Genomic DNA, 17,066 nt, shown 5'->3' with positions numbered 1-17,066 from the left:
AGCGATGGCAGTGACTTTGGGGAGGTCGGGGCCCCACTCTGAAGGGTGAGGGTACAGGAAATACAAAGGTCCAGAGGCAGGAGCATGATTGGAGCTTCCAAGAAACAGCCAAGAGGCTCATGAGACCGTAAGGCCCCCTACTTAGCCCCCCTCCCTGGCCTCCAGGCTCTGCCCAGCAAAGCCCAGAAGCTGAGACCCTAAGAAGCCATGACTGGTGCCCCCGAGCCCCAGACACCCGCCTCCACCGCTTGACATGACCGTGGATGCCCCTCTCGGTTCAGGCCCTGCCGGTGCCCCCCTGGTCCCCAGCCCGGGATGGTCGGGACCCCTCCCAATCCTTAGGCAGAAGAGCAAGCCGTCCCTGGCACTCCCGGGGCGCCCGAAGGCCCGAGTCACCAGTCAGCTGTGAGGGAGACAAAAAACCTCCAAGCCCCCCCTCAGGCACCTCTGGAGACCCGTCTAGCCTTGGATTAGCTTTGGCTGAACAGCAACGCATTTCTCATGCTTAAGCACCAGCTGGGGGTAACCCCATCCCTCTAGGGTGGGCGGGCTACACCCCGAAGGCCCTCTCACCACTGCGGGAGGTGGGAAGGGGTCCAAGAGAAGCCAGCACCTACCACAGGGAACAGCAAGAAAGGAAACCATGCTGCCGGAGGACAGAGCCAGGAGGAGAGAGTTACTCAGAGAGGAAGTGAGTTTGGCTGTCACAGGAGTGACCCACAGGCCTCAGAGGTGGCTGAGAGGGGGCAGGCTCCGGGAGGGCCCAGGAAGCGAGAGAAGGACCCAGAGGTCAGGGCTCTCTGGCTTCCACGGTTCATGAGCCCAGCCACCATCCCCTATCCCAACCTCCAAGCCCAGCCTGCAGGGGAGGAGACAAGGAGGAGGGAATCAGGGCTCAGAGAGGGCAAGGAACATCCCTGGGGCCACTCAGCCGAAGAACCTCCACACCCGGTCTCTGGCCGGGGTGAGTCCCAGCTCCAGCCCTTACAAACTCTGTGCCCCTGGCTGGGTCCCCTGGCCTGAGCCTCAGTTTCCTCATCTGAGAAGTGGGGATCACACAGCGGCCTCCCATCCCACGGCTGATCCGGGCACGGAACAAGCTAGCACGGGGCGACCCCGTCAGGGATTTGAATCACATGGCGACAGCACGTGCTGCCGGCACCTTTCTAGGCACCCGGCGCGCATCACCTCACCTCACCGTCACTCAAGCCCTCCGAAGCACCAAACGCTACGAGGAAACTGAGGCCTGGAGGGGCTACGCCCCTTGCCCTAATTCACAGAGCTGCCGACAGGCAGGGCTGGATTCGAACCCAGGACGGCCTGGCCCCGGCCTACGCTGCTTATGTCTTTAGATCACTGTAGGTTCGTGCGCAGCCATAAGAGACGATGCAGCGCGACCCCGTGCTCCCTTCAGCCAGCCTCCCCCAGTGGTGTCGCCCCGACAGAACGGCCGTTCGAGACCAGCAGCATCACCAGGAAAGGGACTATTCAGACCTCACAGGTTCTACACACACTCATCCGGGTGCATGTGAGTGTGTGTTTAGCTCCATGCACCTGCACCTCAGGGCAAGTGCCTGAGACCCTCAGGGCAGGGCGGCTACAGCAGACCCAAGTAGGTGCAGAGGGCTTGGGGACAGCAAGGGGACACTGGTGGGTTCCCCTGCTACCGGGGCCTTGGCTGAGGTCCCCAGGAGAGGCCTGAGGACAACCGGACGGCGGGCAGCTGGCCTGGACACCCGGGGAACTCCCCGCCGGCTCCTGCTGGCCCGGGAGGAGAGGCCCCAAGCCAGCCACCGGCCCAGCATCCGGTGTCACTTACACACACAGGATGACTGCCACCCTCGGCGGGAGAGCCAGTCCTGCCCGCCCAACCCCCCAGGCCACACGGGGCAGTTGGGGTGCTCGGCCCACACTTGGGGCGGGACGGGGCGGAACGCGCTGGGACAGCCCCGGGGACCCAGCCCAGGCCCAAATGCAAGCAGAGCCTAGGGCTGAGGACCGTAGTTTCCAAGTCTACAAAACAGAAACGTTCTGGACAAGGAAGAAGAGAAAAATCAGTGGAGACCAAGGTGGAGCTAACTTAAATCCAAGTTTATGGTCTAGGCTAACGGAGCCCCCCCCTCCCCGACTCCAGCCCACAGGGGCCCTGCGCAGGCCGGTCCTGGCTTTTTCCCAGGCACCCCCCCCCCCCCCCCGCCCCGCAAGGCACTCACACCGTATGGACAAGACAATGGGGGTTCAACAACCTGCACACTGTCACAGCTTCCACGGGGGTGTGGCCCAGGGACCACTTATTAGCCCCCCCTCCGTAAGCCACACACGACCACCTCTGGGGTAGAGACAGACGCAGCGTCCATTTGCCATGAGAAAACCGAGCCTCACAGCCAGGAAGTGTTCAACAGGGACGTGAACCCTGGCGCCCCCCCCCCCCCGAAGAAACCAGGAGGCCACAGCTCTCCCTCAGCTCAGCCCAATGCCCGTCCGACCCCCTCGACGGCCGCATTTTACAGACAAGGAAACGGAGGCTCGCGCAGGTGAGGCAAGGCCACCCGGCGTTAAGAGAGGATAGAACCGGAGTCAACGTCGAGTCAGTGGCAAGACGAGCGATGCCGCCTGGGAAGCCAGCCCACCCCGGCCTCAGCTCCGGCCCCCGACGAGACGTGCCACTGCCTCCCGACAGCCCTGGCTCACCCAGACCTCAGGACAAATCGCTCCCTCATCCCCTGTGCCTGCAACTGAGGGCTCCTTGTGAGCTCAGGAAGCCCTTCCAACTTTCCAGTGTTTATGCCGGCTCCTCGCTGCCAGGTCCCTGGGCAAGCCTGGGCCGGTGGCGCTGATTTCAAACCAGACGTGGGCACCCGGCCAAGCGCCACCGCGGTGGGAGCTGGGCGCCGGGACAGCCGCAGCACTGCCTGCACCTGGCTCCCCTCCCCTGTCCCCTGCCCGCGGGGGAGCCCCCCCCAGATCCCGAGCGCCCCCCCCCACCAGCCCCAGCAGCCACAGCACCGGGAGCAACCGAGCCACAGGCTCTGCCGCTCTCCCCCAAGGACGCGTGCACCCCTGCTCCGCAAGAGCAGCCGGGGCCCCACCACACGCACACTCACACTCACACAAACACACACACACACACACACACACACACACACACACACGAGCGCGCGCGCGCGTCCACCCCCTCGGACACACAGCGGCCAGAAGCCCTTCCCGTCCCACCACCCGCCTCTCGGCCCAGAGCGACTCCCGACCACTGTGACCGCCGGCTCTTCGTCCTCCGGAGCGCCACCCCCGGGCCACCACGGCCGGGGCGCGACCGAGTTCCATCCGGCGAGCCCCGCGGCCCCCCAGACGACGGCTCCCGCTCTTCGCCCGCCCCCCCTTCCTCCGCCGTGACCCGGCCGCACCGCGTCTCCCTGCCCACCCACCACCAAGCCCAGAAACTTCTCTTACCCGAGCACATGACCAGCCTTTCACTCACGTCAGCTCCAAACACAACTTGAAGTAACTCTCCCACGGAAAAAAAAAAAAAAAAAAAAAAAAAAAGGAAAAGAAAAGAAAAAGGGAAAGAAAGAAGTAAAATGCGCCAGCAAGTGGGTCAGTGGAGTCCACACACACAGACTGTTCTGCTGGCTTCCAGAAGATACTCCGCGTCCAACATCAAAGCCATCCTGCCTCCAGGACTGACACGGGGAGCGGCCGCCCGCCTTCCCGCGAGACTACGGGCGCCCCCCCCTCCCCGGGGCTGGGGAGGCCCCAAGGCCAGGCCCGGCCCCCCACCCCGGCCCCCCCTGGCCCGCCGCCACCCCCCCCCCCCAGGCCCACCAGAGGCCCCACCGCCCGACCCCCGGGCCGGGGCCAAAACTCGGTGTCGGGGCCTCCGCCGTCCCTCCTCGCCTCCCGCCGCTCCGGGCCTATAAACACAGAGAATTACATAAGGTCCACTCCTCTTGTTTGCAAGCCAAAAGTACGAGTTTTTTCTCCCAGCCTTGGCAGTAAGTAATAATTCCTCATCGCCATGGTAACCCTGGCGGGCTTCCAGCCGACACTCAGGAGCTGAAACGCCAGGAGGCCTTTTTATAGCTCGGTAGAAAAACCTCTTCACTATTCCCTCCTCGGCGGCGAAAGCGAGCTCCAGGCCCGAATTCTCCTACTTTAACCCGCTTCCTCCCAGCCCGACCGGCCGCCGCCACCTCCTCCTCCTCCCCGGGCCCCCGGGGGTGACACGGTGGCCGCGGGGCAGGCTCTGCCCTGCGTGTAATCTCAGGAAAAGCAAACACGACCCCCTCGCGTTGGTATCCCCAACGAGGGGCATCTCGGTGACCACCCTGGAGGGTGAGAAAAGACAGCCAACCGCACGCACACGCAAGCACACGCACGCACACACACGCACACACACGCCAAAGTGGATGCTCTGGTGGTCAGCCAGGGCTCTGACCCTTGGCTGCAACCGGCTGCGTGAGTCAGAGACAAGTCTGAGCTCCTCTGGATGTCAACTTCCCATCTGCAGCAGGGGCAGGCTCAGCTCTGCTTCCCACAGGGCTCCGAGCCGCAGGATCCCCCCCCCACCCGCACCCCGGGGTCTCCAGATTCACGCCCCTGCCCCCAGCAACCAGGACTCCGGCATCCCGAGTGACGACAAGGGGTCCCCCGGGGATGCAGGGCAGGGGGCACGGACTGGAGGCCAGACCGCGTTCGATGCGTTGCAGAGGCAGAGAGAAGGCTTGTGTGGAGCGAGGCAGAGTCAGAAGATGAGGTCAGGGGGTAACAGGAGTGGAAGAGGAAGTGGGTCACAAAGACTCCGGGCAAGTCACTCCATTCCCAAGACTGGAAAGGCTCCCGAGAGTAATCACGGCAAGAAAATGCTAGCACTCATCGTGCTATACGCCCAGCGCCGTGAAAATGCGCTTCACCTGTGAACCCGTCTGTCCCCACAGGGGCACGAAAAAAGGCAGGTGTGCTTTTGAACCCCAAAATACAGAGGAGGAAAGGAGCCCAGAGAGGTTAAGCAGCTTGCCCCAGATCACACAGCTGGAACGTGGCCGAGCCCGGCCCACATTCACCCTGCCACGTAGTACAAGGAGCCAAAAGAGGGTCTGGGGCAGATCAGATTTGCAGGCGACGAAGGTCCGTGGCCACTGGACCAGGCTGGGGACCAGAGCGGCTGCCAGGAGACCAGGGAGGAGGCCCCACAGAGGCCATATGTTGTTGACTTTTGTCAACTCCCCCTCCAGCCTTTCCCAAGAAAACACCCCGAAGAGTATTTCCGAAGCTGCTGGGACCTGTCCTGAAAGCCCCGGTGGGGAGGCCTTACAGATGGGGAAACTGAGCCCCACAGAAAAGCTGGCGGCACCAAGCCGCACTTTTAGCCCCCAGATCCGGGTGCCGTCGCCTGCCTACTGGCTCTTCTCACTCCAACAGTCCGACCACAAGACTCAGGAACGGGAGAAACCAGCCCCAACAAAGCGGGGCCAGGAAGCAGAGTCTGAAGCGGCAAAGGCAGGACTCAGGGTGCCTTTTGTTCTTTTCTGTTTGTTTTGGACACAGACCTGCGTCCAGACCTTCGCAGAAGCTGGCCTGGAACCAGGAGGGACTTATCCACACCCCCACCAGAGCTATTCATGCTTGGGGCAGGTTCAACGCTGGGCTGTGTCATTCCACGGTCACTTCTTTTTTCTCTTTTTCTTTTTTTTTAAGGTTTATTTATTTTTGAGAGAGACAGAGAACGAGCAGGGGAGGAAGAGAGAGAGAGGGAGACACAGAATCCGAAACAGGCTCCAGGCTCCGAGCCATCCGCACAGAGCCCTAAGCGGGGCTTGAACCCGCGAACCGCGACCTCATGACCTGAGCCGAAGTCAGCTGCTTAACTGACTGAGCCACCCAGGCACCCCCCACGGTCACTTCTTGGATGTCCCCACTCCCCCACCCCCAAGAAGCTGGGCCGCACACGGCTTGTTGAGTGACTTCACGAACGCGGAAAATCATCAAAAACCAGCAAGGGGGATATGTGGCTCCTTCTAGGAGTTCAGAATAGGGCAGCATGAGGTCGACTACCCTGCAAAGGAACGCCTTGCCCTCCAAGCCTCCGGCCGAGACCATCTCCGGGAACCCGTCTGCCGGGCAAAGTCTGTACATCGGGAAAGATCAAGAAGGCTTTACGGGGTCACGCTTTGGTGGAGACCACGGAGGCATGGGTCGAGAGCCAGAGGGGTCCCCGAGTGCAGGCAGGAGGGGCCGTCAGCCTGAGGCAAGGCCCCTGCTTCTGCAGGCATCAGTGTGCTCAGCTGTGAAATGGGAGCACTCTGCCTGCTGCCTCTCTCAGGGTCAAGAGAAACCACACCCTTTGGGGGGCTCAGAGAACCACGGGGTCCAGCTCCAGTGAAAGGGACCCCCACCCCCTCCCTCCCCATTGGGGCAGGGTTGGGGAAAGAGAAAGAAAGAGCATAAGCTAGGAACGGGAGCCTGTTTCCACCTCCCTCTGCTATCCCACACCCCAGCACCCCAAGACCCAGGCGGTAAGTGACTACACCTCCCCGGGCGGCCTCGGTCCCTCATCTGAGCAGCCACTGCCAAGACGGGTTCGTCAACGATCATCCACACAGCGCGATACGATGCGGCCATAAAAAAGGAACGAGGCACCGACACCCTGCTCCGGCACCGAGGAGCCTCGAAAACATGACGCTGAGTGCGCGAAGCCAGGCACAAAAGGTCACACGTTGTGGGATTCCATTGATAGGAAATTTCCAGAACAGACAGATCCGCAGAGACGGAGAGCAGGTGGTCGCCAAGGGCTGCGGGGAGGGGACAGAGGGGGTGACTGCTAATGGGTTCTGGGTCTCCTTTGGGGAGATGAAAATATTTTAGAACTAGACGGAGGTGTGGGTTGTAAGGCACTGCTTGTGAATGAAAAACTAACGAACTGTGCACTTTAAAGCGGTTAATTTCACAGGATGTGCATGTTGCCTCGGTTCAAACTAAATCAAAAAAGATGGCTTGGTTGAACGACCGCCATTCCGGCCCAGTTTACTAACTTTGAGCGTCAAGAGTCCCTGACCCCAGGCCTGGGGCCGTCCCCCATCCAACAAACATTTATTAAGCCCCTACTGTCTGCAGTGGTCACTGGGGACACAGCAGGGTTGAAGACAAGGATCCCCGCCCTCGTGGGGCTGACGCGGGAAGAGGTCAGGAGTCAACGGCAGATAAAGACACGATGCGATTCAAGTTAACGGCAGCTGCCGTGGACGGGCTGGCGTCTGATGTGGTGGCACTTCGACAGTGGCCTGGCTGGAGAAGAAAGTCGGATGTGGAAGCGTCTCAGGAAACAGTGTGCCAGGCGGAGGAGACAGCCAGGGCAAAGGCCCTGGGGCCAGGAGGCCAGCGTGGCGGTGGCAGTCAGCTGTGTCAAAGGGGACAGACTGTGCAAGGCCTTGAAGGCCACAAACAGGTCTTTAAATGTTAGGAGGGATGAAAATAAAATTCGCAAAACCGCATCACTTTCCCAGGGCCGCCGAACCAAACTACTCCAAACCAGGGAGAGGACTCTCAAAGCAAAAGCAATTTCTTCTCTCTCGGCTCTGGAGCCTGGCAGCCAGAAATCAAGGTGTCAGCAGCGATTCGTCCCCGCTGAAGGCTCCAGGGAGGATGCTACCTTGCCTCGTCCGGCTTCCGGTGGCCCCAGGCGGTCCCCGGCCTGTGTTCTCTGCGCGTCTTAAACCCGGAACTCTGGTCATCATCCTAATCTAGGACGATCTCATCTACAGATGCTTGATTTTTCTTTTAATTTTTTTTACAATTTATTTACTTTGATGGGGGTGGGGGCGCACAGAGAGGGGGGGGAGCAAGAATCCCAAGCAGGCTCTGCCCCATCGGCACGGCTCAATCCCACAAACCATGAGCTCACGACCTGAGCCGATATCAAGAGTCGGATGCTTCACCAACCGAACCACCCAGGCGCCCCAAGATGCTTAACTCGATCGCATCTGCCAAGACCCTCCGGCCAAACGAGGTCACGGTCACGGGTTCCAGATGGACACAACTCAACCCCCTGCATCATCAAGACTCAATTCGGCCGCACCAAGTGCTTAGTGCCATGGGGACAGGCACGTGGGCATCTCGAGGAAACCGTCCCCACGGGGACCCCGCGGCCAGCCCTCTCCCGGCCTAAAAACAGACCGCGAGCAACCGTGACCCCCCTTCCCTGAGACAGGTACCTATCAGTCACTCACAGGAGGCTGGCAGGAAAGGGACCTCCTTGACGGGCCACAGCAGGCCCGGACCCTCCTTCGCCCATCCCTTCAGCCAAGTGCAGAAGCTACGTCGGCTACAAGCACCAAACTGTCCTCTACGGCTCTTCTCCCGATTGGATTGGATTTTCCTGTGTGCGGCCACCCCTCTACCCGCAGCGGCTGGGAGCTGGCGGTGGGCAGGGCTAAGGGCTCACTCAAGACTCACGTCCGAACGTGGTGCCATCCTGCAGCAGAGGGCACAGGGCAACTGGCAGGGACGGCTGGGGCAGGGGCAGGAGGCAGGAGGCAGATGGCCGCCTGCGCTGGGGCCCCGGGAGCCCACGCCCCGGGCGGCAGAGGAAGGAGGAGGTGTCCAGGAACGCTCCTGGCCACCGCCAGCTGGATCGCAGGACCCAAACTGGGAAGGACAGATAATACCAGCCCAGGAGGACACACGCTCCCGGCACGCCAGGCGTTGGGCGAACAGGCTTCAGGGTGCTCCTTTACGTCTCACAGCGATCCTAGGGCAAACCACTGACCCGTTACGGCCGGGGAAACCCAGGGACAGGGGGGAAGTGACCTGCCCCAGGGCGCGAAGCTACAAGCGGCAAAGCCTAAAACACGGGGAATGCCGTGCCCGAGTCTAGGTCACTAACCGCTAGGATTTCCGTCTCTCCGAACATGGCAACTCCACCGGAGGGCTCCAGGGGAGACTGCCGCGGCCTTGGGCCCCGACTGTTGGAAATGGGATCTCCAGAGGCGTTAAACGTGACTTCCCAAGCCTCCACGGGATATTCCGCCCAGATCACAGAGGGCAAAATACTTTGAGATAAAAGTCATCGCTGAGAACGGAGGCCACAAAATGACGACAGCCAGCTGTGGCCAACAGGGAAGCTCTTTCTGGCACACACGATGTTTTTTAAACAATTAGGGCACTGCTTATAAAATCCAGATTTCTAGCTTCTCTGAGGGGAGCAACCAGAATGTCCGCGGGCCCGTTAGCCACAATCCCCACCCCTCTCTGTTGCCTCTTGCCCTTCTTTGACCCTATCTGAGTTTGGGCGCCCCTCGCCCCCACCTCGACCACCTCCCCGATGCTGTTGAAAATAACTCAACGAGTGTCCAAGGTCTCACGTGGCAAGGATAATGAGCAAGAGAAAGGAGGGACGCTCCAGGGGCTCCGGGTGACTCCTTCCCCTTGGCTGGCTGTGCTGGTGGCATACACCTGCCTGTAAACAAGGCCCACGCAGAAGGAAGCAGAAACGGAGACAGAGTCCACTCCCCAAGCATGGTTTGAGGCGCTGGATCCAGCCATGCCTGAACTTGTCCTACACTGAGTACCCATCAACTCTCCCTGTGGCCCAAACCAGCCAGAGTGTGGCCCCACCACGACTCAGGAGCCCTAATGAATTACCTTCCGGTCTCCTCTCCATTGACCCTTGTCCAAGAAGGCCTGTCCTGATCACAGACACGTTCAGCCCTCCTTAAACCCCAGGGATAACCTTACTACCTCAGTGCCACCTTTTAACTGACACCCTCCCTCTGGACACTAAACTCCTCAAAGGCATGGACGATGCCTGACCTTCCCATCGTTTTGATCCCAGTGGCCTACAAACGTCCGGAACATTCCATGTGCCCAGTAAATATAAATTAATCGATGAGCAAAAGAACAAAAAGGGAGACACAAAAGCCATTAAACTTGATTTCTGCCTTCAACGTGAAAAGCACCCCACCCCCACGGTCTGTAGAACAGCCTCAGATCCAGAGAACTGTTCTGGTGCCCCTGGCTCTGTTCCAGCCGTGCAGGCCTCCTCAGCCTTCTTGAAACATCACGGCCTCAGGGCCTTTGCACAAGCCACCCAGACATTCCCAGCTACATTCCCCCTACCTAGAACACCCATCCCTCTTCTTTTCACACGTCTGGTTCCTTCTCGTTGTCTAGGTTTCAGCTCCAATGCCACCTCCTTAAAGACCACCCTTGATTCCTTTACCTAAAGTGAGCCCCCCCCACCAAAAACCAGAGCTGTCCCACCCTCCCCAACCCTGCATTATTCCACAGTCAGCATACCCCCGCCTTGCAACACCGTGTTTGCTTTGTGCGCCGCCCGTCTCCCCTCAGCCCACGGGATCCCACGAGGCAGGGGCCCGGCGTGACGTTTGCTGATACTATCTCCCCACCCTGCCCCAGGAGGCCGTGAGGACACCAGGCTGGCTGCAGGGAGGCATAAAGCAGACCCCTCGTGTCCCGACCAGTCCCGCCCGGCCCAGAGCAGCTGCCGCATGCCTGAGAGCCCTACGTGGCTGGTGGAGCCTGGCCCGCGGCCGGCCCAGCCTTGCCAAGAGGTCCAGCCCGACTGCGGGCTCAGGGGTGGCTGCAGGTGACGCCTGCACAAGCCCCACGTTGACAGCAGGTGCGTGGAGTTCTGCCCGGGTTCGAATCCCAGTTCTGCCAGCTGCCCGCCGCACGACCTTGGGCAGGTCACTTACCTTCTCCGTGCCCCACCCCCCCCACCCCCCACCTACAAACCAGAGCTGGTAACGACAGTCCTATCCCAGGGCCGCCACAGGAGTAGATGAGTCAGCGTATCCGGCACACTCAGATCACAGCCTGGCATGGGACACATGCTCAGGAATCGCTCGAAGTGAAGTCGGTGTCGGGGCGCCTGGGCGGCTCAGTCGGTTACGCGTCCGACTCCCGATTTCGGCTCAGGTCGCGATCGCGCAGTGGGGAGATCGAGCCCCGCGTTGGGCTCCACACTGAGCGCGGAGCCTGCTGGGGATCCTCTCTCTCCGTCTTTCTCTCTCTGCCCCACCCCCGCGCACACTCTCTCTGTCACTTAAAAAAGACAATTTTTTTTAAGGGAATCAATGTCAACGATGGTGATAACGGCAAACTCACTAAGGCAAAGCCAGTGGTCAGGAAATGTCAGCTTCGGTCCTAAATACGGTACCTGCTCTGTGCTAGGCCCTGTTTGGAATGCTTGACTCAGACTGATTCCTACGAGCTAAGTTTCGCATTGCTCCATGGGCTTGTTCCAGGTCTTCCAGGCAGCCCTCCCAGATTGCTCTAACACCCAGGAGCACCCTGAAGACGCGCAATGCCTCCCGCGAGTCTGTCCTCGATTCCTCTGCATCCCAGGCGGCGGCGAGGGGCAGGGAGAGCACCCAAACCCCACGACCTCGAAGTCAGCAGCGGGGAATGCGTGCCCCACGCCGGAGCCGCTGCCAGAAACCCAGGCCCTGTCTGGCTGCACGAGCCCACCCCCGGAAGTGAAGGGCGCTCCCGCCCTGCAGTCTGCGGGTCGATCCCTCCAGGGAGGCCGGGCATCTCAAGGGCACCGAAGGTCAGATGTCCCAAGACACAGGGCGCAGCGTGAAAAGGACAGGCGTCGACTGTGGCTGGGGGTCTCGGGCCCGCACGGACGGCACGTGAGAAGAGCACCGCTCCCCAGCCAGCCCCAGCCTCCCGGTCCCCAAAATGAGGTGGGCACAGCCGCTCTCCTCTTCCCACCAGACAGATGGCTGGCCGGGCTCGCCTGGGGCACGCACGGAGGACGGCAGCCCCACTCCGGTGGTCTCCGTCCCCCGAACCAGGCGGGAAAAGCAGGTTAGAACGTCCCCACCAGTGACCTCACTCGAGTCCGGCCACCCCCCCCCCCCCGGAACCTCGGTTTCCTCATCTGGAAAATGGGTCTCACGGTCATCAACACAGTCCCACAGGCAGGACGGGGAGCGCCCAGAGCGCCAGGACACCAAAGCCGCCAGAAGGGAAACAGAAGATCTAGAAAGAAGAAGCTATTCTAATTTCAGCAAGGGGCTTGCTTGGTCTCTAAGCGAAACACAATTTTATCGTATGGTTCAGAAAAATGGTTTCTGTTCGGATTTATAGCGATCGCGGAAGGCAGGCCATAATCTTTTCAGCATGCGAGCCTCTCGAGGTCTCGAGCCACCCTGAATTAGCATCTCCCTCGAAGGGACGTGCCGAGGAGACATCAGTAAACGCACAAAGCCTTAACACAGGGCTCAGCCCGGGACGGACTGGCCTAAGTCCCACGCAGGACGACCGGGAGGCTGAGGCAGGAGGACGGGAAGGATGTGGGCGCCGGGGCAGACAGCCTGGGTTCGAACCTCACTGGCTGTGTGACCTCAGGCAGGCCGCCTAACCTCTCTGTTCCTCAGTTTCCTCATCTGTAAAGTGGGGACAATAATAATCTCTGCTCTCCAGGGGATTTGGGAAGATGAAATTATGACCTATAAAGTACAACACAATTACGATTATAAACTCTGCTGTCATTACTGTCAGTTACAACAGCTTCCAAACCTGCATAGGTTATTAAGCCCGACTGCGGGACGCAGACGAGCCGGCCTGGATCCTGGGCGCCAGGGGGGCCCCATCACCAGGCTCAGTGGGAGCCCCTGCAAGGCATGAGCCTCCCCCCTGCCTCCAGCTGGGGCAGGGATTACCGTCAGATAGAAGGAGACGCACGTTGGAGCCAAAGATTAAAAACAAGTACAATTATCGGGCAGGCATCCATCCATAATTATAAATTTGATGTAATTAGGCACCCCACTAACTTCATTACTTATTTATTTACGGGATTGCTTATTTAATTTACGGGCCTCCTTCCCCGAAAAGTCATCTTGGCTAACACCCCTCAGGCGAGGGAGGAGGAGGAGAAGGCTCCCCTCTTTGTCCCCACCTCCATTCCTGGGCTTCCGTATGTCAGGCTCCTGCCTTGCCCCAAAAATAGCTCCCCAGAAGGCCTGCGTGACTTTGCCCAAGACGACGGGCTCGCGCCAGGCCTGACATTCGCTCAGCAGTGCCGACAGACAGAGCTTGACCCGGAAGGAGTGATAAGCTCACCAAGCCCCCCCTCTCCAGCAGAGGAAGCCCTGGGGGGCGGGGGGGGGGGGGGGCGGTGGTGGCCCTGCCCGGCCACCAATTCCTGGCACGACCCTCTGGACCAGCGAAGACCATCAGCTGGCACTTTCCAGCTTCAAGGAGGAGAAAGAGCACTCAGCCCTTGCAGAAGAACTTTAGATAAGTCACCTGACCTCTTCGAGCCTCCGCTTCCTCATCTGCAAAATGGGAGTGTTAAGAACAACACCCACAGCTAGCTAAGCCCCAAAGCCCAACTGCTGATGCCCAGCATACCCCTGGGTCTCAGCCACTGCAACGAGGCAAGAAAAAGCAGGAAGAGGCACAGACTTTCTAGCTTTGTATCTAAAAGCCCCAAACCGCCAACGACCTACATGCCCCAAACTCAAGGATGGATAAATGAACCGTGTGGCACATGCATACGTGGAATATTACTCGGCGATTAAAAAGGAGTTACTGATACATCCCAAGACGCGAACACCTGCCAAAAACATGCACAAAGAGGCCAAACACACAAAAACGCACTCTGCATAATTTTGTTACGAAAACCTAGAAGAGTCTAGAATTTCCGTGGTGGCAGATCAGTGGGTGCGTCCGGCGGGGGGGAGGGGGGTTCTTTCGGAGTAGATGGAGACACTCTGTATCTAGAGTGTTCTCGTCGTCACGTGAGTGGTTTCCATTGTCCACACCCGTGGAACGGAACTCTCAAAATGGGTAAGTCTTGCTACAGGTGAATCACATCTCAATAAGGCTGATTTTTGTTAACCGCCAAGGAAAACGCATACATACGTGTCAGCACCACTAACCCCACTCGGGTGCCCGGAGAATGCTTCCCCGCTTCTGGGTCAGGTCTGCCATTTCCTGCACTGTCCTCCCCAGTTCTCCCAAGCCCCTGATTTATGAGCCTTGGACAAGGAAGGTCAGGGTTGCATCCCAGATTTATCCCTTCCTTGCTGGGTCATTTAGGGCAAATCACTTTGCCTCTCTGCCTGTCAGGCTCCCCATCTACAAAAGCAGGGTTATAAATAGCACTCTCCTCGGAGAGTTATTGTAGAATAAAATGAACCGAGGTGAAAAGCACCAGCTGCGGGCCGTGGCATACAGCAGGGGCCTCATTATTGCTGCTGCAAGATGATGAGCGGGCAAGCACCATGCCCGGCGTGGCCAGGACTGGCCAGGATTCTGGTTCCCCCCCCACACCCAAGACACACGAGACCCCCCACCAGACAAGACTCCAGGCCCGGGCCGCGAGCCCCATCACTGACAGCTCCCGGCTGCCGGGGCTCCAGGCTGGTGTCCGGAACAGGACAAGGCTCCCTGACTCCACCCAGGAGGGCAGACACAAAAGGGGGGGGGCCCTGCGGGGAGGGGCTGGCCCTGAGGGCAGGACAGGACCCGGGAGGTCATTTGGGGACAGGAGGTGGCCAGGGGAGAGGGTATCCCGGTGGAGAAGGACACCTCGGTGGCCTGGCCATCACACGCACGCTAACTGAGGTAGGACAAGGGTCAGCCTGAGCCCCCCGCTTAGGAAAGAGAAAAGGGATGACAGGGACCAGGGGACAGCTTCTGCACCGGCTCACACGGGCCCGCCTGCCCAGGGCGGCTCCTGCTTCCCTGTGAGTGATGGAGCGGGCAGGCAGCACCTGGGAGCCATGGCAGGAAGGGGCGTCCCCCGGGCCCGATTAGAGGGCCAGCCGCAGGCAGACATGCTCAACTGTCAGCCCCGTCCTCCCAGCCTGCCATCAGAGGCCCCATTAATTGCTGTCATTTGAGGGTGGCCTGTGGGGAGAAGGAGGGGGGCTGCGGGAAGGGGGTTACAGGGAGGAGGGCAGGCAGTAAAGAGGGGAAGGAGACGGGGGGGGGGGGAGGGGGGCAGCGGGGTCAGGGGGAGGAGGGGGGAGGAAGGAAAGGACAGGGAGGGACAGCTCGCCCAGGGCTGGCGCTCACCTCCTCCGCCCCGCGGAGGGACCCGAGCGCCGCCCAAGCGGGGACAAAGCCAGCGGACCCCCTGCCCAGGTGGCGCAAATGGAGTGCAGAGGGGGGCGACTCTGCAGGGCCAAGGCCCACGAGGCTTCCCCCCTCCCCGCCCCCCCCCCGACATAGCCACCCGGGCACCTGTCTGCCTGCAGGTTGGCTGGTCCCCATCTGCTCTCCCCAGGGTAGCAGAAAGCCTGGCCGCCCCAGTCCCCGTCCGCTCGCAGCCTCCACCCTTCCCCGCCCCCTCACCCCGCACCTGTGCACCACACGGGAGAGGCCCGAGGCACAGGCAGAGCCCGCCTGCCCGCCTGCGATGCCAGGAGACCCCCCGCCCCCCGCCACACGGGTCGAAACCTCCGTCTGGCTCAGGGGCCCCCACGCCAAACACCATCTCCTCCGGCCCCAAGAGTCCAGGGCCGGGCGGCCTGAGCTCAAATCGGCCCCCTGCCACCTGCCCTCTTGGCGCCATCACGTCCCCTCCCTGTGCCTCGGTCTCCTCACCTACAGAACAGGGCGACATTAATGCCCATCTCGTGCGGTCGCTCCAAGGATTAAATGAGATAACTCCACGAGGCGCTGAGAAGGGGGCGTCGGGCAACGTGAGGGTCGCGAGCGTTTGCTGCTGCTGTTACATTATCGCCCCGGACGCCGGTCCCCCTTGGCCTTCACACGTCTCCCCTGCGACCTGTGCACCGTGGTTCTTTCTCAGAAACGCCTGCTCCCCCACGCCCGGCTCTGGCCCCCCCACACCCCCCCAGGTGAGGTCCCAGACAGGCCTTCAAGCTGCCATCCAGGAGCCCCTCCGTCTATACATCCGCCCTGCCCCCGTGCCCACCCCCGGTGACCCCCCTCCCAGCCGCCCCTGCCTGTCCCCAGACGGGCCTTGTCTCTGGGCTAAGGAGCCACTTGGGTCCCGCCAGGGGCTCCTGGGACCCCCTCTGCCCCCTCCCCCATCTGTCTGCCTCGCTCCTTCCTCAGACGTGATGGATCGCCCCAGAGGAGGAAGCTAAGTGCTTGCAGACAAAAAGCCCTTTTATCGTCCTCGGGTGGGCCACGGCATGACAAGCAGATAACTCAGCCATGGGAGGAAGGCTCCCCATTAGGCCAGGGAGGCAGATTGATGGAGGACCAAGGGGCAGAGGAGGAGGAGGAGGAGGAGGAGGAGGAGGAGGAGGAGGAAGAGAAACCACCCCCAGCCAGACTGCCTTCCTTCAACTTCAAAGACACCCAAACCTGGCGGGGCTCCTCACTTTGGGGGGACTGAGTGTGGCCCGTTCCTCCCCGCCTGCAAGAGGAGACCCGCTGCTGGGGGCCCAGGGCCCGGCCCAGGAAGCAGGCAACCCACCAGCCTGCTTAGCCCTCCTGCCTCCTGGGGGAGGGGGGCGGGGGGAGCGCAAAGGCTCAGGAACTAAGGAGAGAAGCCCACCCAGGTCTCACACGGCCTCCTGCAAACCCAGAGGCCCGTCCCACGCTGCCTCAGGGCCTTTGCACGAGCTGTTCCCTCTTCCTCCAGAGACCCACACGCTCCCTTCCTCCCCTCCAGCAGGTCTTGGCTCAAATGTCACCTTCTCCGGTGGGACCGTCCTGACCACCCCCATTTGAAGCAGCCCCCGGCCCGCCCACACACTTCCCCACCCCTTCTCTGCTGGCTCCTGGCACCAACGCCCCCCGCCACGGGACACCCTGGGTATGTGACTTGCTCGCTATCTGTCTCCACCCTACCCAGAGCTCCGTCTCTACCCTCTGGAACAGTGCCTGGCACACAGTAGGTGCTTCAGAAATAACGGTTCTGTCTTCCGAAGGGAATAACACACACCTCTTGGGAGCAGCCAGCTCTGCCTGCCGAGCCCAGCTGTGTACCCGGCAGTGCCTCAAAGGCTCCCGTAGGACACCCACTTGACAGACGAGGAAACCGAGGCACAGAAACAGAGGCGCACCCGGGTCTGCGGGAGGCCCACCCGCTGCGGAACCGCCCGCGGAACCGAGGACAG

The 17,066-nt window shown here is 60.8% G+C and overlaps 1 protein-coding gene across 25 annotated transcripts in view; it reads right to left on the bottom strand.

Moving 5' to 3' along the window:
- NCOR2 (nuclear receptor corepressor 2) overlaps positions 1-17,066 on the bottom strand; it is a 217,027-nt gene that overhangs the window by 162,908 nt on the left and 37,053 nt on the right. For 14 of the 25 annotated variants that reach the window (XM_047827203.1, XM_047827220.1, XM_047827223.1 and 11 more), the window contains exon 1: positions 3,448-3,796. The exons of 2 other annotated variants lie outside the window; for them this stretch is intronic. The gene's annotated coding sequence lies outside the window, so the exon portion shown is untranslated. Of the gene's footprint in view, positions 1-3,447; positions 3,798-3,819; positions 4,132-17,066 lie in introns of those variants that run through there. 9 more of the 25 variants (XM_047827221.1, XM_047827222.1, XM_047827226.1 and 6 more) reach the window with 4 other exon arrangements.

The sequence above is a fragment of the Prionailurus viverrinus genome, chromosome D3 (genome assembly GCF_022837055.1).
Source record: "Prionailurus viverrinus isolate Anna chromosome D3, UM_Priviv_1.0, whole genome shotgun sequence".
Lineage (NCBI taxonomy): Eukaryota > Metazoa > Chordata > Mammalia > Carnivora > Felidae > Prionailurus > Prionailurus viverrinus.
Note: the sequence above shows the minus strand (reverse complement) of the source record. Positions and strands in the feature narration are given on the sequence as shown.